At 49.7% G+C, this 21,785-nt stretch overlaps 1 protein-coding gene across 1 annotated transcript in view; it reads left to right on the top strand.

Moving 5' to 3' along the window:
• The window catches only part of DNAH8 (dynein axonemal heavy chain 8), an 8,835,797-nt gene that overhangs the window by 1,678,749 nt on the left and 7,135,263 nt on the right, over positions 1-21,785 (top strand). The window lies entirely within an intron of this gene.

The raw sequence follows: 21,785 nt of genomic DNA, 5'->3' as shown, positions 1-21,785 counted from the left end.
GAGGAGGGGTCCTGGCTTGTAGTTTGGACAAACTGGTTGGTCTCACCAGCTCAAGAGAAGAAGTTTCCTGGAGGATCATCTCTGATGTCGGATTCAGAGATTCAGACCTTCATCAGGGCTTTACCGGGTGGTTCAGTCGTGGTAGGGGTCCTCTTCTTCTTCCTCTTCTTCTTCCAGTTCCTCGTTGGTTCTTTCGTTCCAGTGGCGACTCTGCTCTTCCAGTCACAGAGACCTGCTTTTTATTCAGTTTTCCCCCATTTATACAGCCTGGCTGTCAATCACACAGCAGGGTGGCTTGCTTGGCAAGGCCAGTCCCCTTAGCCAATCTGACAATAGTGCGACTTGGGTTACCAAGGGAACCCATGGCAGGGGTGCGAAGAGCCCTCCTTCACATCCTACCTACCTAGACTATCAGGCGCATTAAGGAGGGCTTCTGTGCAGAAGCCAGCGAAAAAACAGCGAACAAAGGAATCATCCCCGGTTTGGCATGCAGAGAAAAACACGAGAACGATTTTAACAAAAAGAAATGGCGAATAAACCCAGCTGGAACCAAAATAATATGTATTTGGTCAAGCGGGTTTATGTTAGAGGCTGATATAATAGCCTGGAACAATACCACGTTTATATAAGATAATTGCGGTAGAAAAGTTAGGGTAGTTACCACTGCCACCTGCCAGGTCTTAATGTTAAGGGAGCGAAACAAGGCTCCAAGAGGTACAGACAAAAAGGGATAAGAGTTAACCCTTTCCAGTACTTCATGTAAGATGGGGTGTACTGGGTCTGTGGTTTAAAGTGACTATATAAAGTTAATGGCAACTTTACCTGTTTCTGGGGGACAGTAGTCAGCCCCAAAAAATTGGAGTCAGTGGGAAGTCTCAAAGACAACCCTGTGTCACTGCACTGAAGGTGCTGTGTAACACACACAAAAAGTGGAGCATGTGGAGTAGGTGAGGCTCAATTGCCCAGGATCACACAAAAAGTGAAAAACACATACAGCAAAACACATTTGAGAGTGGGGAAAAAGGTTCACACTCTTACCAGGTGAAAAAAATAAATTGTAGAACTCCACCAAAGCTGCTGGGGGACTCTTTTGGTAAGCGAAAACAGGCATTTATGAGAATTCTCGCTAACACACATGTAAGGACCGCAGGAAGCCTGAAAGGAGTAATAAAGATATGGACTCCATAGAGATACTTCTTCAAACCATCATGTATAGATCCAGAAGATGAAGAAGGAATGAACCCAGGCGATGGAGTGAAGATGAATATAGAAGAACTGAGTAAGATGAATCCAAAGACGGAAGTGAAAGTGGTTGATGAATCGCCCAGAGGGGGGAGTGTAGAGGATGTCCCAAATAAAGCCTGCACTCCAGTCATCCATTTTTGAAGTACCAGGAACGTTCACACCAAAATCTGTGACATATGATGCACAAATAAACCAGCAGAGAGCCGCAGTAGGTGTCATGATGCCTGCCTCCAAGGAGCCAAACCAGGCCCGGCACCCTCAGAGACAGACACCATGCATTCAAGGGAAGTCCCAGCAGCCCCAGATGGGGGCCCTTTGGACTCAGTCCTGGCGCCGTTGGCGTCAGGCTCATAGGGGACATCAGTCCTGGCGCCATCGGCGCCAGGCTCATACAGAAGTAGGTTGGGAGTAGTGCTTGGTGTAAACTTACCTGTGCAGACCATGCTGCAACTTCCAAGACTGGAAGGAACTATTTTTCTAGGGACTACTTGATCTCTAGGGTGTGACCGGTGAAGGAATACATATTTCTGGGGGAAGAATACATACCTGGAACTACTTGAAAGGCTATTTAAGCCACCCCCAAGCAGCAGACCACGCTTCGCGTTGTTCTGCACTTAGCAGCTGGACGCTCACCGTGCCTGCTCCTGCCTTGGTCCTCCATCACGCCTGCCAGCATCCTGGAAACACCTAAAGAAGAAATTCTCGCAGGATTCTCAAACTTAGGTGGCCCGGTACCTAATACGCATTACTGTTTGCTCTGAACTGTGGTAAACTAGGGTGTTTTTCTCCCCTCGCAGGATTCTCAAACTTAGGTGGCCCGGTACCTAATACGCATTACTGTTTGTTTGCTCTAATTGTGGTAACCTGTGCCTGCCGCTCACTTCCTGTCTGCGTGCTCTCGTTTCGTCTGTCTCCCCCCCCTCCTTCCTACTCCATGGTGCTCTCTGTCTCGCCTATCTTCTCTAACTGCTTCTCCATTGACTATCCTGCTCTCCTCACTAAATCTGGTAGGAAAAAGTTTAAAAAGGACATCCTGGTCTCCAACCCAGGCCTCCCTATCGCTGACACCTACACTAGTGCCTGCTCCAAGGAAACTCTCACTGACATCCTCTTTTTCGTGCCTTCGCCTGACCTATGGACCCTTCATATGGTCTCTGTACTCTCTCCTTTCTCCTCCTCTCCCATTAATGGTGGCACCCGTTGGGATGTCCTCTTGGCCCCCTTCCGCTCCTCTAAGGCCATCATTAATGTCTACGCTAATGGGACCATCTTGGTCCAAGGCCCTCAGGCCAACCTTCACCTCTTTGATAGACGCTTCCCACACCTCATCAACTTCCTCTCCTCTCCTGCTGTCCCCCCTCCTCTATCCTTGGCTACCTTGCCTCTACCCTCCCTCCCTGCCCCCTCTCGTGCTCCTTCTTCACCTCCTTCTTCAACACCTCCGCAGGGCGCACCTCTGATCTGTACCCCTCCCCGGAAGTTCTTCAAGGATGGCAACCTTCTCCACATTGCCACTCTAAATTCTCGCTCTGCCATCAAGCACTCCTCTGATATCTGTCACCTTCTTGAGGAACTGGACCTCGACGTCCTCTGTCTCACTGAGACATGGTTCACAGCCAGCTCTGCCACCAGCTTTGACACACTCCTACCTGACGGTTACAAGATCCTCTCCATGCCCAGGCCTAACCGTGCAGGGGGTGGTGTTGCCCTTATCTTCCCTGAGTGGATTCCTGCCACTGTCACTCCTACGCAGACCTACTCCTCTTTTGAATGTCTTGCCTGCTGACTCTCTCTCTCTCCTAGCCATTCCCTTACCGTGGCTACTATCTATCGGCCACCTGGTCAAATTTCCTCCTTCCTCTCTGAGTGGGCTGACCTCTCCTCCTCACTCCTGTCCTCAACCACTCAACTCCTCTTACTTGGCGACTTCAACATCCACCTTGATGCCTCCAGTCCCCCCACTGATCTCTTTCGTGACCTCTGCGACTCTTTCTCACTCTCTATTCTCCCGTTTGGGCCTACTCACTCTGCTGGGCACACTCTTGATGCTCTGATCTCTTCTGACCTTCCCCTCTCCGTCCCTCTCTCCACTCCTCTCTCCTGGAGTGATCACTTTCTCCTATCCTCCCACCTCACCCTCCATACTCCACAGGCAAAGCCACCCTCTTCACTGCCACCCACCTTCTCGGTCATCCGACCCATGAAGCGTGTGTCAGTTGAGGCTTTCGCTGCTACCTTCTCGCCCCCCCTCCCCCCTCTGCTGACTCCCACCCTGACACAGCCCTCTCCATGCTCCACTCTGCTATATCTGTTACTCTTGATATCCTTGCCCCCGTCATGAGAATCCGCCTGAAGCCCAAAGCCAAATGTAACTCCTGGTATGACTCGGATCTCGTCACCCTAAAACGCAAGTGCAGGGTTGCAGAGAGGAAATGGCGTGCTTCATGTTCATCCTCTGACAAACTGGCCTGCCGCCTGCTCCAAAGGCAGTACCGGCTCTCCGTTCTCACCAAGAAGAGAGCCCTTATCCAAGCCCGCATCTCTGCGGCATCTAACAACTCCGCCGAAATCTGCAAGGAGCTGGCCAACCCTGTTGCAGTCTCTACCTCTCCTGTCCCCTCCCAGGCCCTCTGCACTGCACTGGCCTCTCACTTCATCTCTAAAACTCAGGACATCCTGTCCTCGCTCTCCTCCTTTCACCTCCCTCCCTTCCCGGCTCTTCCTCTGGCCCTTCTGCAGTCACCCCTCCTCCCTCTTTCTCTGCCTTTCCACTTTTCTCTGCTGACGAGGTTTCCAGACAAGTCCGATCTATGGAAGTCTCGTCTAAACAGGTTCACCCCTGTTCCTCCAAAACTATCAAGGACCACATCGACTCCCTGGCTCCTGCCCTGGCTGACTTTTGCAACCACTCCTTCGCCTCTGGAGTCTTCCCTTCCCCCCTCAAGCACTCCCTTGTGCACCCTCTTCTCAAGAAACCCTCTTCCGACCCCTCCTGCCCGGCTAACTATCGCCCTATCTCCATCACTCCCTTCCTGGGCAAGCTCCTGGAGAAACTGGCCATCTCCCAGCTTAACCTCCATGCTGAATCTGTTGGCAGTCTTCATGACCATCAATCTGGCTTCAGAGCTGCCAGAAGCACGGAAACTGCTCTCCTGAACATCCGTGAAGACCTGCTCTTGAACCTCGATTCCAACACTCCGTGTGTTCTCATTCTGCTCGATCTCTCCTCTGCCTTTGACACTGTTAACCATGCCATCCTGCTCAACCGTCTCCGTGAAAACCTGGGTATCACTGGTCAGGCTCTGGCGTGGCTGACCTCTTTCCTTTCAAATCGACCCTCCCAGGTCCAACTGGGGTCCTTCCTCTCCGACATCTTTTTCTCCACCTGTGGTGTCCCCCAGGGATCTAATCTCTCTCCCTGGCTGTTCAACCAGTATCTGGCACTCCTTGCCCACTGCATCGCCGCTCTCTGCCCTAATTTCCAGTGCTATGCGGACGATACCCAGCTCATTTTCAGGCTACCCTCAGCCTCCCCCTCTCCTTCCCTCATCTCTGACTGTCTGTCTGCTATCCAGGAATGGTGTGCCGCCAATGACCTCTGCCTTAATGCCAGTAAGACTGAGATTCTACTCATCGGTACACCCACTCCCTCCTTCCCTGCAGCTCTCTGGCCTGCCTCCCTTGGCCCCCTCCCTGCTCCTACCTGCACGGCAAAAAACCTTGGGGTCATCTTCGACTCCACACTCTCCTTCTCTCCTCATATTTCTGACGTCGCTAAGAAGTCACACTACCAGCTGCACCTCCTCAGAGGTATTCTTCCCTTCCTCTCCTTCCCCCAGAAGCTCACTGTCTCCCGAGCCCTGGTTCTCTCGAAGCTGGATTACTGTAACAGCCTCTATCTTAATCTGCCTGCCTCCACTCTCCGCCCTCTGCAACTCATCCAGAACAGAACTGCGAGACTTGTCCTTGGCCTCAAGCCCAGGGACCGTATCTCTCCAGGACTGAAATCTCTACACTGGCTCCCAGTGGCTGCGAGGATAAAGTTCAAAACCCTCTGCATTGTCCACAAGGCCTTCTGGGGCCTGGGTCCTAAATACCTTCAACTCTCTCTTCCCAAATATCTTCCTTCCCGAGCCCTTCGCTCATCCGCCTCCAACTCCCTCAGGATCAGCCGCTTCTCGAAGCAACGAGCTGGGGGTAGATCTCTCTCCGCGGCAGGGGCCTCCCACTGGAACAGCCTTCCTGCCTCCCTGAAACTTGAGGAGAACCATCTCCGGTTCCGGAAGCACCTCAAAACCTTCCTCTTTGCTTCTGCTTTCTCTCTCCCTCTCCCCTGCTGAACAGCTAATATCCTTCACTGAAACTGCACTGATTCTGCAACTGGACCACTCTTAACGGCCTCGGTCCTGGGCCCAGCCACTCTCCACTTGCACTGATGCACTGGAACCCCTCTGCACTGCGGGACTGTCTCTGTATCCCTACAGCCCCCCCCCCTTTCCCAGCACTTGTTCTGCACTTACCTTGCACTTGCCACCAGCTGGCCCTATTTATTTATTACTTTACGCCACTTACCTTGTACTGCACTTCCCCCCTCCCCTTCCCCTTGCACTTTTCCCCCTCCCCCACCCCTGCACTTGCGCGATCTGAATGACACCTGGCCTAGTAGGATCGTTGTCTGTCTCCCCTTGTTCCTCCCCTCCCTGCCTCGTCGCGCCTTGAAACACCTGTATATAGGCGCGTTACAAATGCCATATCATATCATATCATATCATATCATAACAGGTGAAAACAAGAACCTTACCTGATACATCTGCACTCCGGATTCTGCACGCCGACGATCCTGCAAAGAAGGCAAACATTTTAAACGCGCATCGCGTCGCCCGCAGCACGCTGCATTTCGCTCACCTGCATGTGGCGTTTTTGAGTCCTGCGACGTCCATCCGGAGCTTCCACCGCCATCCAGCACCTATTGGAAGGAAGGAGAAAGAGAGGTGAGAAGGGAAACATGAATCTAAGTAGAACTTACCTGTGGTTCAGTTCCCTCTCCGCCTTAGGGTTTGTGCCATACCTTCGGCATCTCAGCACCCCGGCCCCTAAGGGGAAAAGAAACAGACATTGTATTAGTGAGAGCATGTGAGAACATTAGCAATACGCTCACTCAAGACTTACCCATTTGCAAGAGAGACACAACAGCTCTTTTCGGGTCGGCGCCTTACCTCCGGCATTGCCGTACCCCGGCCCCTATGGGGAAAAAGACATTGGACATTAAAGGAGATACTTAAAACTGCAAAGGAATCTCTCAACGGAATTCTTACCTGAATTTGGCTTCATCCAAATTGCCTGCAGCCCGGAATCTTCTCCAGCACCTGCGAAAGAAAAGAACAGATGAGTGAATATAAACCCAAACTTGCCATAAACATTTGCGGTACGACGGGAATGGACACACTAGTTTAAACTCATCAATCCAGTGAAGTAACTGGAATCACAACGCGCCCCTGCATCAGAAGCAGGATGGAGAGCTCGTCATTTTGGTCCCTAAGGTGAGTCTTCGCAGGGAATCCCAAAAGGGTTTCACGGAGGGAGAGTAGTGAAGTGGGAGGTCGGAACATCACCCACAGACTATTAACCCTTCCTTTTCACACACAGTGGGATATTCCTCCGAGCCAGAAAAGCCAGGTTGGGGAATCCAGTCCAGTCCATCTTCCGGGTCTTACACATCTCTGCTGAAGAGGTCACAGCAGTCCCAGCCACGCCCGCGCCTCCGTGGGAGCCAGGTGAGCATTACAGTAGGGCTCTGCCCAGTGCCTACCAGAAGAACAGCACCTATTGAAGCACCAATACCAAGAAAAAGAAAACCATGGACAGTAAGGTATCCATTAAGAAAACCTAGCCAACAAATGAAACGATATGAAGATTGTCTAAGTACAGTCCCGGAAGAAACCAAAAAGTATGCATGGGGTTGGTGCCAACCCAATCACAATGGACCAAATAATCTAGGGTTCTATAGTTAGTAGAACCAATGGGACATCATACTTTTAGTGACGTCTACAGTAGTCATTTTTGAAGGAAGGGCTTAGACGCCCACCTGACAGTGTTTACCCAAACCCCTCACTCCGTTACCATATACAGATATAGTACTTATAGTAAAGTTACCTTTTCCTAACCAATAGAATTGAATGTTAACTTTTGAGTGTTACACGTCAATGATGATGATTTTTGAGTATAAATGTTACAAGTTGTATGAAGTTTGTTGGAGTTGAAGCGAGAAGGACGATCGCATCACTGCTGATATCCATAACTCCCCGTTTTCTGTACTTGTCATTAAACAGACTCCCTTTGCCAAACCATTGAGTTGTCCTTATTGATTGGTGTTGGTGTAATGAATCTGCACCCCCATCTATCTCAAGGATTTAGCTATCTCATCTTAAAGTACTTGTGAGCAAACCTCGACTCTATGGGCCGGCCGGGGGTCTCGGAGTACAAGTCCATGATGGAAAAAGCTCTCTGGGAACGCAAGGGTAAGCGGGCGGTGGGGAGACTCCACTCCGTCAGCATAAACGGGCGAAGAGGTCTCGATCGGGAAGCCAATCGAGGCAATAATTGTCTTCTTCGTCAAAGAAAGGGAAAAAGAGACGCCATAGGACTCCCTCTTTTTCCTCAGACTCCTCTACGGAGGTTATCAGGTGCCCGACTAGGTAATATTCCCCATGTAAATGGGACGCTTTCAGAGTGGAGATGATGCAGATCTTTGAGAATGTGGCCTCAACCGCCTCAAGAGTCACACAGGAGCCATGCCCCGGTCGCTCCTTCGGACGACTTAGGGAAATCAAAGGCTACCTCGACAAAAACAAGTAAGCCAGCTGTTCGTCGAGAAACTAGATCTGACAAAAAGGCGTCAAAGGTATCGACTCGACAGTCGAGTCCATCCCGATACCAGCAAAAAAGTTGAAATCGTCGAAGCCTTTGACGATTGTGTCTTCGCCATCTTCGCCGACTGCTTCGATGCCAAAATGGAAGGCAATTCATGACAAATCAACCCCTTTATCGAAGCCATGTTCGACATTGTCAACGGAATCTTCAAGTTAATGGGCCTCATTACGCGGTAGGCGGTAAGTAACGGCCCTTACCGGCATGGAGCAATTAACGTGTCCGTGTAGTGACCAGCCCGCTAATTGCGTGCCATTACGAGTACGCAGGCACAAGCTTTCCGCCATGCCGGTAAGGACATTACCGCCATGCCGCTAAAGACCCCAAAAGTGCCCTTACCGGCAGCAAAGAAAGCGCTGATAGCACTACTGCATCCATGGATCTGGCATTAGTGGTCACAGTTAAAAGAGGCCACCATTAGTAGCTGTGACCGCTATTGGCGGTGACCGTAAATAAGCGGAACCGGAAGTAGCGTCATCGCACAGGAACGGGAAAGAGCACGGCGGCCATCTTTAAAATCACAATCCAATGCCATCCTCAGCCCCCAGGACTTACATCACCACTACAGCAGCCCCAACTTCATCCAACACCACATCAGAATTCCCAAGGCCCTGAAGCAAGGTGCTGCGCGCCAGTGCAAGGAACGCTTCTCAAATGAGGAAGTAACTATGCTTGCTGACACACTAGCAGCAAATGCAGAGGTTGTGTTTGCGCAAGACATGTGGCGTCCCGCCCAGATAATAAAGGAGATCTGGGAGGAGGTGACACGCAGAGTCAGTGCGGTGGGCTCCACACACCGCACTGTAAAAGGACGTGCGCAAGCGCTGGGATGACCTGCGCCTCCATGTTTGGAGCATACTTGCAGCCAATAGGAGCCATGGCATGGGGACAGGCGGCGGAGGAGGTTCCCCTATCAAGATGACACACTGGGAGGAGACATGTGCCAGCACCATTGGCATAGAGACAATCGAGGGAGTGGGGGAAATGGAGCGCAGTGTGCCGTCATTGGCAGATGGAGGTGAGTGTCCACACAAAAGCATGACGTTGCCCCCCAAATGTGACACTGAAATCAGCCAATGCATGGGGCATCACACACACATGAACACAACCCTGCCCATATTCTGTGCACATCCCCTCACATTCCCATGCATGCATCCCCTCATACATGTGTCAGCCCGACGTATGCCTGTGTGAACGACCCATATGGCAAGCAACCTGTATGTCGCAACTCAAAATCCAAATGCACAGAACTGCAGCGATTACAACATATGCATGATGCACATTGAACCATCACCGATGCTGTCCCTCTCTTGGTCCCCCACAGGCTAACAATCTGACAGTGAGGACCATGACTCCGCATGACTCCGCAGCACAGGCCCCAACACCGATGAAAAAGGCGAGGGGCATGGAAGGAGGCACCAGGCCCAGCACATCAAGGGGCACTGGCAAACCTGGACCTTCGCAGAGGCCCAAAACCACTCATGTCGCTATGTCACCAAGGCGTGAAATGGCGATGGACAATGTAATGGCACCCACACCAGCCAGTTCCATCACACAGGAGCCAGTGGCAGAAGGTTCACTGTCCGCTGCCAACAGCTCGGTTGGAGAAGCAGCTGCCACGGCACCCCACTCGGATGTAGAGGAACCATGCCATACACCCGTAGGACAGCGCACACCCAGCCCGCAGCTGTCAGCCCACCATAGCCCACGCCCCACATCCAATGCCAGCGGCCATGAGATGTCTGATGGTGGATCATTGGCAGGGAGATGGAGTCACATGGACAGCTCATCTGATGGCGGACACATGCCGCAAGCTGCGATAAGACCAACCAAAGGTAGGGACAGAGGCCAGGGAATCAGCCTCATCCAATAGCGCCAGGAGGAGCTCACTGTGCTGGTTGGACAGCACGTGAGTGAGGGTGCCCTGGCGAGGGAGGAGTGTCGGGAATATGCTAAGGACATAAAAATCGCTATTGAAACAAGTACAACACGCATTTGCGATGAGTTGGCAGCTGTGAGGCAGGTCCTCAGCCGCATCGCGGATGCAATGGAGAGCCAGCGTCCCGCACAGGGACTGGAGCAACCAAGCTCCTCCTCCTCTGCCAGCTCCAGGCAGACCAGCCCCCTGCGTCAGCCAGACTTGCAACCACCCAATGGTGGCAGAGGACGTGGTAAGTAGGGGCAGCCTGTCATTGGTGACTCTTGCACACTAATGCTGCACTGACGTGCACGCTATGTTTGGGGGAGTTGTGGAGGAGGTGGGAGAGGGTGTTTGGGGTGGAGGGTTCATGCACTTCCAAATCACTTAATGGTTAATTCACCCGTTGTGTCAAGTACAATCACATGACTGGACAGTGATTATTGTGTATGTGTGCTGTATTGGTGAACAGTGCACAGGGTTCATGTCCCCAAAACACCCAGTGCCCTGAGTCCCACATCCATTGCACCCTCTTCATCCATGGGTATTAGAACTATTGGTCTATCAGATGCTGGCGCACAGCACGTCCCTCCTGTGCATCGCCACCTGTCTGACGAGCAGCCCCATCTCCTCCCTCCTCATCCTCCTCGCCAGGCGGTTGCAGTTCAACGTCAGGGGGCAGAGACACGTTCCATCTGATGCACATATTGTGCAGCATGACACATGCCATGATGATCTTGGACACCTTCTCATGCCCGTACAGGAGTGCCCCACCCGACCTGCTGAGGCAGCGAAACCGTGCCTTCAAAAGGCCAAATGCCTGCTCGATCACCACATGGGTACGGGTATGTGCACGATTGTAGTCCTCTTCGTACCTGTTCTGCGGGTTGCAGACAGGGGGAAGGAGCCACCTCTTCAACGGATAGCCAGCATCACCTGCATGGGTGCAACAATGGTTATGTGTAAGTGATTTCATTAAATGGAACCTGTACCTATGACACAAAAGCATGCATTGATTTCCTGTGCTCATCCACATATACCTGCATGAATTGAGCTAATCAAAGTAACTGCAATGTGTGAAGTCACATGATCGACAGGTGTGCGTAGCATCGTCTAATGGATGCAGGGGTGTCCTATTTCTTGTGAGTGTTCATGCACTGTGGTTGCCCACGGCAGTTGTTGGCATGATCTAGGTGATGTGAAGTTAATCGTATGCTTTGATCCTGTCACTGTTGAAGCCAGACTCCTGTTGATCTGCCATTCCACGCTTGATGTCCCCATGCTGGCATGCTGCACTTCTGTGGTAGTCTACAAGTGAAATTCTGTATATTGGCTTAATGTGATTCCTTTGTACGCACTAATGGACGCATGTCCGTTGTGATGCTGTTCATCGGTCATTTGCATTGGCCATACTAACAGCATGTCGCTGCATTGTGTTGCAGGGGCTGTGGACTGATTATGTGCAGTGTACATGTGGATGGCTATGGAATGGTTGCAGTACTGGCTTGTTGTCATTGTTGTGCAACTTACGTCCTGCATTTTGGTTTCAGGTGTCAGGTCCAGTCTGGTCTGCTTTGGTGCACAGTGTATTGGAGTGTGGGCATTGTTCATTCTCTCACCTAATCTCAACCAGGTGAAGTATGTATCCCCCCCATCTCAGCCAGGTGAAATATGCATTCCCCCACAATCATCTCCCCACATCACACTGCCATGTGCTTGCCATGCAACTCACCGAGTAACCAGTAACGTTGTCCTGTATGTCGCTCCATGTAGCGTGGTATCGTAGAGTTACACGGAACCATTGAATCATGGGTTGATCCGGGAAATCGGGCACAACAATGTGTGATGATCTTGTTTGAGTCACATACCATTTGCACATTGATGGAGTGGTATAGCTTGAGGTTGCGGTACACTGCCTCCATGGCATGTGGGACCGCCAATTCCACATGGGTGCAGTCGAGGGCTCCGATGCAACTTGGGATGCCTGCCAGTGAATGGAAGCCACCTTTGGTGTTGGAGATCTCCTGGGCAGTCCGTGGTAGGGATATGTGGTCGCTTGTGTGCTTCAGGAGGGCATTGAGCACTTGGTTCAGCGTGCGTGAGAATAATGGTTGTGATATGCCATGCATCTGCCCTACCGTGTGCTGGTAGGTGCCTGTGGCCAGTAAGTGGAGCACAGACACCACCTTAAGTAGAGGGGGGACGGTGGTACGGATGTCTATGAGGCTGACGATATCGTTGTGTATCATGTCCACAATGGTGGTGATGGTGTCCCGGTCCAGACGGTACAGCGTGTGGATCTGCTCAGGGGTTAGGTTGAATGGACTGGCTCTGATTCGAGGGATTGGGGGCTGCCTCAGTGGTATGACTGCCTGCACTGGTGGGGCATGCTGTGCCTGTCTCAACCTCCTTCTCCTCCTGCGTCTCTCTGTGCTGCCTGTTGTTGTTGCTGGTGTAACAATGCAAGCATGTCCCCCAGCCCCAATAATGCTACTAGTACTGGAATCATTTTGGTGTGTGAATGGGTGTGGGAAGGGATGTGGTGTGCTCCTTTTGTGCTGGCCCGGTGTACTTTTCCTCCACCTGTACTGATTGTGTGCACCTGTGGCAGTTGAGAACACTGCACATGGCCATTTACGGGTGGTTCGCGATGCCGGTATTTCTGCCATGCCAGTATCCACTTTTAGCGCCTTCTTCATGCCGCTATATGCATGTCCGCCTGACTTGTGATGTTCTCCTGTTTATGCCATGCCATTATTGCCGGCATGTAGGGTCGCGCGCCCACGCCCATGCCGCTATTAGAGGCACCATTATTTACGGTGCCGCTAATAGTGGGTTGCCGGGTCGTAATAGCCCGGAGCGGTTAACGATGCAGGTAATCCTTTACCGGCATCGTTTTTCCCTTAGCTCCTACCTCGTAATGAGGCCCAATGTCCTCCATATATGAAGAGGAAAGTGCCTCTGATGAGGAGGCTACATCTTTTGGGGTGCAGTTTGGCACAAAAAATGTACCTGAAGAGCTCATTGATTCACAATCATAGATGAAGGACCTCTGTGACTCCCTGCAGTCTGCTAGTGGACTTGATACTTCTCCAGAATTGGAGTTTGGCAGGCCTGACACGTCAGAACATGCTGACTCAGTTTACAGAAATTTGATGAACATAGTCACAGAGTATATGGGGTGGAGTAGGGCGTCCCCGGTGTTATAAAGTGACTTAAAGGCTTCTTGGGATTACTTATATTTTTATTACAAGTACTTAAGTCACAGTTACATGAAGTTATATACATAAGTGGCCAGGACATAATACTGGCTCCCATTACCCAGGCTGGGGAGCGCTAACTGGCTGGGTGTGGAACCCTTGGGTAAACATTCCGACATTCACAAGGCAACACTCCAAATGACATCACCAGCTTTCACATGCAGAGACAAGCACGCCACAACACCCGGCATATGAGCAGGATGACATGACGAACATCCTAGGTCAGGGACCTCAGAAGGACCCAATCTTACCCTTCCACAAAGCCCTTCAGAGGAAGGTTGTGGCCAATTGGGAAGCTCCAGAATCTGGGCCTGGTGTGAACAGGAACTTCTCTAGGAGGTATAAAGCCTCGAGCAGTGATCCAGACTATCTCACAAAACATCATACCCCAGAGAGTCTAGTAGTACAGGCTGCTACTTTGACCAAACAGTCTGCCTATCCCTCTATCCGCCAGGATAGTGACGATAAAAAAGTTGATGCATGGTCTCGTAAGGTCTTCCCATCAGGCAGCATGGCTTTGAAGTCTACTAACGTTACATGTACATTAGCTAGATTTTCTTACACCCTGTGTTATTGTGTGGCCATGGCGGCTGATCACATTCCGTAAGGGGAGAAAAGGGACGGATACTGCTGACAGCATCAGCAGATCCATGGCTGCAAGCACTGTACTGTGCATGTTTGCATAGTTGAGAAAGTCGTGGTTTGCACCGGACGTGCAGGTCAGACAGATCAACCAGCCCTTCGATGGCTCGAGATTGTTCGGCAGCAAGGCGGATGAGAGTGTGGAGAAACTGCAGACCTCCAACGCAGCAGGTAAGTACCTTAACACCTCCATTCGACAACCTCAACACCCCCACTTTGGCTGATCTTCTTGGAGGGGTTGTTCTTTTCGCTTCTATTACTCAATTGGTAGAGGAAGAGGACAGGCCGGACAAAGGGGACAAAGAAGATTCCCTCATGGTGGATGAGGAAGGAGTGATAAATCAGCCCCAGCAGTGGCATCTTTACCCTCAGCCGCTGCTGCAGGCGCCTCTAAGCATCTGAACAAATGGCGTGGTATTACTTCAGATGCTTTTCCACTGGAAACAGTAGCTCAAGGTTACTGCCTTCCTTTTCTAAAAAGGCCTCATCATCCATCGGGAACCAGCTCTTTCAAAATTCCAGATCCGCTCCTTGTGCAGGAGATTTTAATCCTGCTAGAGAAAGATGCAATAGAACATATACCTGTAGCAGAGAGGAACCAGGGTTGGTATTCCCCCTACTTTCTCATTCCCAGGAAGGACAGAGGATTGAGACCCATCTTGGGCTTAAGAAACTTGAACAAGTTCAAGATGGTTACCCTTTCTCAGATCCTTATGCCTCTCCAACTCCAAAACTGGTTGGTATCATTGGACCTTCAGGATGCTTACTTTCATGTGCCAATCCATCTCAAGCACAGAAAGTACCTGAGGTTTGTGGTTGGAGGTTCTCATTATCAGTTCTGCCATTCGGGCTGACCTTTCGGCCTGAGGGTTTTCTCTAAGCTGATGGCGGTAGTAGCAGCAAATCTCAGGAGAGGGGGATTCACATCTTCCCCTACATGTACGACTGGTTGATCTGGGCTCGTTCACCCGAGCAAGACCAGGAACATCTCAGTATCACCCACCACTACCTACACAGACTGGGCTTCTCCCTCAATTACAAGAAGTCTCATATGATACCATTCCATTCCAAAGACTCCAATCCATCGGAGCCGCCTTGGATACTTCCCCCGGGAAACCCTCGCCTCCCGAGATGAGAGCTCAACACATTCAGCCGATGGTAGAAAAATTCCAAAATGCCCAACATCTTCCGGCCTTCGATTTTCGGAGGTTGCTTGTTCTCATGGCATCCTGCATTTTCCTGATGCCAGAGGCCCGGTTGAGAGTGAGATCTCTTCAATGGGCTCTCAGAACTCAGTGGTCCCAATGTTCAGGGAATATGTCGGATCAACTGCAAATTCCGAGCAGAGTTGTTCAAGACCTGATTTGGTGTGCTTTCGAGGACAACATTTTTAAGGGACAGTCTTTTTGGCAACCATGGCTGGAGATAACGGTAGGAGCAGACGCCTCACTAACAGGGTGGGGAGTCCACAGCAACAAACGGACAATCCGTGGTCGTTGGTCTCCATCGGAGTCCAAACTACACATCAACCTTTTGGAGCTGAGGGCAATCAGACTAGCGCTGAAGGCCTTCCTGCCCTCTGTATGGGGAAAGAATGTCCTGATAATGACAAACAACATGGTGGAAATGTATTACCTCAACAAGAGAGGAAGTGTAGGGTCACTACCACTGTGCAGATCGGCAATGCAGCTCTGGTTCTGGGCAATGCAAGAAGAGATCTCTCTGTCGGCAGTTCACCTAGCCGGAGAACAGAACACGGCGTGCGCTCTGAGCAGGCAGAGCACAGTCTCCCAAAAATGGGAACAAGCTCAGGAGGTCCTCATTGGTGCATGCTTCGGAGCTACTCGCCTCAGCGATTAAATTGCATTTTACTTCGATAAGGCTTCCACACTGAAGACAGGTTTCAAGCGGTGTTCAGACTGTGGGGCCAAGATGTCAATCACAGACCTGCACCACATTTGTCTGTGGTGCTTGGGATTGGAAAACAAGGTCGACAACTGTGGCTCGTGTTTTTCAATGATGGTTAAGGCCTTGCGGGAAAGTAAGGGGAATCACAATGCATGTAAGCCCTCCCCCAAATCCCTGGTCCTTACCCCTTCGTAGAGGAAACCCTCCTCTGACTGGAGAGATGTCTCTCCTGTAAAAAAACGTTCAAAACATAGACTTTCGAGGTCTGCTTCACGATGCTTGTCCTCTTCCCACAAAAAAAGGGTAATAAAAAGGTGTTGCAGATCCTCGTCAATGTTTTAAGAGTTGCTTTCCCAAAAAAGAACTCGACTCAAGTCGAGTTATAAAACTTCAGCTTAAAAATGTGAGATATTTTTAAAAAACATGCTCCTCCGAGTGTGCCTCTAAAGGAGTCCAAGAAAAGTGGCCACCCCTCAGCGTCTATTGAGACGGTAGGGAGTCCCATGTGTCTCCTTCTCGCGTGCCTAAGAGGAAGAGAGACTTCATTGCCTAGACTCAATGAGGGTACTAAGTTTCTATATCACAAGAAAGGCACATATTCACCAAGATGGCCAGCTTTTTATTGGTTATGCTAGTCAAAGATTAGGCTTCGATGTCACAAAACAAACCATCTGTAGATGTTTTAGGCAGAAACCTGTGCAGTTCCATTAGGGACCACTGCAAAAGATTTAAGACTACAGGTGTTGGCAGTAAACCCACTTGGTAGCAGTCTGCACCACCCAGATTTACCTGGTAGCTGTGGCTGAGCAGTCAGACTTCCCTCAAGAAGAGTTAGGCAGTATGCAAAGTATACACAATAGGCACTCAGGTACAATAATACAAGCAAACACTGACCAGAGCTTTGGTATCAAAGTATATAATTATTTATTTAAAAACACACGGGTTGAAACACTCCAGCACTCCTATTGTAAAATATTCTAAACACAGTTACTATTGTAATATATACACCCCTTTTTCCTTATCAGATAAGTCACTGTAAAACACCACTTATTTTCATACAGAGGTGAGCGATTAACTAGATGGCACTCCAATAAGTTTGTGAGAAAGGGAGGGAAAAAGGCAGAATATGGAAAGGTACACCACTCTAAGGTTCAAGAACACTGTTAGCAAGGCAGAAGAGCAAAAGTCACTGGTGAGCCAAAGTCCAAAGGCTGGGCCCACTCTTAGAGAGAGCAAAGCACAAATGCGCCCAAGATCACACAATTACACTAGGCTTACAAAGTCTTGCAGAGGGTTCAAAAAGAGTCTAGAGAGGTTTAGGAAAGTTTAGCCAGAGTGTCCCAGGCTAACCCAGGTTCGAAAGCCGTGGGCTAAATCTACCCCGTACAGTCGGTAGCAAGGGAAGCCAGGCGGGACACAGTACCTTAAGTGGGAAGGATCCTCCAGCGGTGGCAGTTGTTCCTGGTAGTGGGTGCAAGTTGCGTCGTCATCCAGGGGAAGAGAAGATCTCAACTTGGAGGAAAGATGAAGGTCGTTGCACTACCAGGGCAGAAACCAGCCGCGGAGTTTTCCAGTTAAAGGTAGTACCTTTGGTTCGCGGTCGTGGTAAAACGTGGTATCCCGGTTGCTGGGGTGCTTGGCACAGGCAAGGCGGCCACAAGGTACGTCGGGAAGGCGAAAAGACGGTGAAACTGGTTATCCCCACGAGTCAAAGGAAGAAGACTCTCAGGCGGGAGATCTCCTCTGTCGTTGGGAAAAAGTGGTGAGACGGTCCAGCAGGGCTCCACCGGTGGTGCTGTCGTGGCAAGTCGGCTCAGCTTCTCCCTCGTCGGATTCTTAGGTCCTGTGGCGACTTCTGAAGTTCCAGTCCCCAAAGCCCTGCTTTTATGCAGCAAACCCCCATTCACTCAGCCTAGCTGTCACTCAAACATGCTAAGTGGTGAGCCAGCCGGCTCACCACTTGGGCCAATCAGGATGGAGAACGACTTGAGTTGCCTAGGCAACTCAGTCCAGGGTGCCTAAATTCCCCTCCACCCCTCCTAAGTACCCCAGACAGAGTGGCACCACTTTGGAGGGCTTCTGTGGAGAAGCCCGCCAAAAAGTGGAACAAAGGGCTCGACTTGGGTTGGAGTCACAGAAGAGAACACAAACGCCATTTTAGAATCAAGTTTTGGCAAAAAATACCAACCGGAGAATTTATATTAATTAAATAAACCGGCGGTATGTTCGAGGCTACCGTAAATAATTAAATAAATATAGTAGCCTAAAACAATGGGAAATCCCATAGGAAAATATTTGCGGTTGAATATAAAAAGTAGTATCCACTGCCACCAGCCAAAACTCGATCAGGGGGGACGGAGACGTGCCCCCTCGACTAACAGACCCTGGGGCAATCGAATTGCCCCAGCCAGTACGTCCACAATATGATGGTTTGTACTGGGTCTGTTCAGAATTTTAGACTAGTAAAGTCAATGGTGATTTTACATGCCCTGGGAGACAGTAGTCAGTCCCAGGGTATGGAGTCTATACTGGGGGGGTCACTATGACACCCCTGTGTCACTGCAATGAGGGTGCTGTGTAACACACATCACAAAAACACATGAAGCCCTATGGGGTAAAAGACCCTATAGCCCATTTAACACATCTAGATCCAAAGAAACACACTCAAATCATGTCCAAAAGTGAGGGTAAAAGAGTCCCACTCTTGGCAGGAGAAAAAAATAAACCCCAAAAATCCAGCAAAGCTACTGGGGGACTCACTAGGTTAGGAAATTCAGCCTAAACAGAGAATTCTCCCTAACAAGATGGATTGTTGTTAACTGAATGTTAATCGTTGGTAGGTAAGGATTCACCCGAAGGTCTGAGGGTGCATTCTACTAGAGGAGTGGGTGCTTCCTCGGCTATTGAAAGAGGTGCACCAATGAGGGACATTTGCAGAGTGGCCACATGGAAGTCCCTGTATACATTTAGTAAATTCTACTGTGTAGATTCTTTTTCAGGAGAGGAAACCAAATTTGGCAATGCCTCCATAACATTAACAAATAAAGTAAATTCTTAGCACCCTCCGCCAAACTCAAACTGCAGGATGCCATGAGGCAGAGCAACCTTGGAAAGTCGTAGGCCGGAAGACGTTGGGCACTCTGAATATTTTTGACAATCTGCAACAGATGTTGAGCCCTTAACTCAGGTGGCGAAGCTTTTCCCGAGACTGAATCCAGGGCTTCTCCATTAAATTGAAGTTTCTGAGAAGGTGTCAAATGGGACTTCTTGAAGTTCAGGGTGAAGCCCAGCTTGTGGAGGGAGTGGCAGGTGGTCTTGAGATGACCCTGACACTGTTCTGGAGAAACAGCTCTGATCAGCCAGTCATCCAGGTAGGGGTAGATGTGAATCCCCCCATGCTTAGACTTGCTGCCACCACCGCCACAAGCTTGGTGAAAACCCTCGGGTGGAGGTGAGCCCGAATGGCAGAACTCGAAACTGATAATGAGAACCACCAACTGCGAACCTCAGGTACTTTCTGTGCTTCTGATGTATCGGCACATGAAAGTAAGCATCCTGAAGGTCCAATGACACCAACCAATCCTGGAGTCGAAGGGCCTGAAGGATCTGCGAAAGAGCTACCATCTTCAACATGCCCTTCCTGAGCAACTTGTTCAAGCATCTCAAGTCTAAGATGGGTCGCACTCCTCTGTCCTTCTTGGGGATTAGAAAGTAAGGAGAGGAACAACCTTGGTCTGTTTCGGTTACAGCCTTTCTCCTATAGGGTTGAGAATCTCCTGTTGAGGAGTGGATCTGAAACCAAGGTTGATCCTACTTTTGGGGGGCAATCGAGAGGTCTTTTTAGGAATGGGAAACCGTCTGCTACTGTTTGTAGCACCCATGCTTCCGAAGTTATGCTTCGCTGACTCTGGACATGGTAAGCCAATCTGCCCCCACCACAGTTTTTTGGTTGAAGGAGTCATTTTGATGTTCCACCTGCAGCTGAGGGTAACTCTGCGGGTGTTGAACGTGGAGTCCTTCCTCCTCTACTTCTTCCATGATATTGTCTTCTTTGACTTCTTTGTGAAAACTGCCCTCTTCCTCTAGATATGGAGGAGTAGAAACGAAAAGAAGAATACCACCATCCTTGACCTGTAGATTGAGCTTGTCTTATAGAAGCCTCTAAAGATTTCTCTGCAGATGTAGAAGCTTGCAGTTTTTCCAGACTGCTATCAGCCTTCTCCCCAAACAGAGAAGTACAGTCAAATGGCATGTCTAGTAGACGTGTCTGAACATCTGTCGAAAACCCAGATTTTCTTAACCAAGACATACGTCTAAGTACTGTGCAAGCAGCCATTGCTCTACTGACTGAGTCTCCTATATCTAAACTAGATTGTAGGGATTGTCTCATGGCATATTTGCCATCTTGTATCAGGCTAAAAAAGCCTTCTCTCTCTTCTCCCTCTGGTATGTGCTCTGCTGCTAGATTAGCTCCACCCCCAAAGGTTATGTATGTATTTCGCTAATGCACTGGTAGCATTGGCAGATTTTAGTGCCACCCTCCTATCAGCCTTTGAAGAAGCTGTTGCTACTTGAACCACCAAGCTTTCAGGCATTGGATTCCTGTTCCGAAATGGAGGGTCTATGGAAGCATTCTTGTATTTCTTTGTTAATAACTTATTAACAGATGGAATAGAATCATTACCCATACTCTTAAGGCTGCATGAAATGGCAATCCAGCTTCCCTTATTGGCCCACTGTTTAAGATATCAGTGAGGTCATCAGTCTCCACAGTAGCTGCAGGTCTGTTCCATCCCAGATATTTACTTTACCAAAACCCACCGTTTAAGAAGGATCAGTATAACCAGATATTTCAGCGTTACCAAATAATTCTGTCTCTGGTGATGTTTCCCAGCTACTGGTTTCCTTTAATGTTTCCACAAGATTCTGCATCTTGGACTCATCTGAAATTAATTCATCTGGAACGTTTGGAGTTCCATATTCATACCCAAAAGGGGGCTGATCCTCTTCCTCCTCGTCATCGCCAAAGATTTAACCCATATGTCTAAAGAAAACAGGTCTTAGAATAGGTTGGAAGAATTTCGGATCATCAGGAATAGAGTTTGCAGTCTTCGAGAGCAAAGAATGCTCTGACGAAGCTTAAGGCGTCAAAGGCTTTGACGGCTTATTCGCAACTGTAGACCAATGCGTCGGCACTTTATGTTGCTTCGAAAGCTCAATATGTATCATATGCTTCGAAGGTTCAGGTGACAAACACGTTTCGATTCCTTCAAAGAAGGCTTCAATGCCTTTAGTGAATGTTTCGAGGTAACAGACACCAGCTTTTTCTTGTGCGTAAATAAAGATACCTTTGATTTATGTTGAGGAACCTTTCGTCTCTGGCTCTTAGGTGTGTGAGAAGGGGACAAACGGGACTCCCTACCGGTCTCAATAGACTCCGAGGGGTGGCCACTTTTCTTGGACTCCTTTAGAGGCACACTCGGAGGAGCATGTTTTTTAAAAATGTTTTACATTTTTAAGTGGATATTTCCTAACTCCGCTGGAGTCGAGTTATTTTTTGGGAAAGTAACTCTTTCAGAAGAGGAAGACAAAGACGAGGACAAGGACCTGCAGAGCCTTTTCTTACCTTTTTTAGGGGATGAGGCGGACGAGTGTCATGGACTAGACCTCGAACGTCTATGTTTTGAGCGTTTTTTTACAGGAGAGACATCTCTCGAGTCAGCAGAGTATATCCGCCTCGAACCGGTAAAGGCCGGGTTTTGGAGGAGGGCATACCTGCATCGAGTTTCCCCTTCCTTTCCCGCAAGGCCTTAGCAGTCATCGATTGACATGCAATGGGTGTCTGTGATCGACATCTTGGCCCCACAGTCTCAACACCGCTTGAA

The sequence above is a fragment of the Ambystoma mexicanum genome, chromosome 4q (assembly GCF_040938575.1).
Source record: "Ambystoma mexicanum isolate Mex_15411 chromosome 4q, UKY_AmexF1_1, whole genome shotgun sequence".
Classification (NCBI taxonomy): domain Eukaryota; kingdom Metazoa; phylum Chordata; class Amphibia; order Caudata; family Ambystomatidae; genus Ambystoma; species Ambystoma mexicanum.
This window is presented reverse-complemented; position numbering and strand designations above follow the sequence as displayed.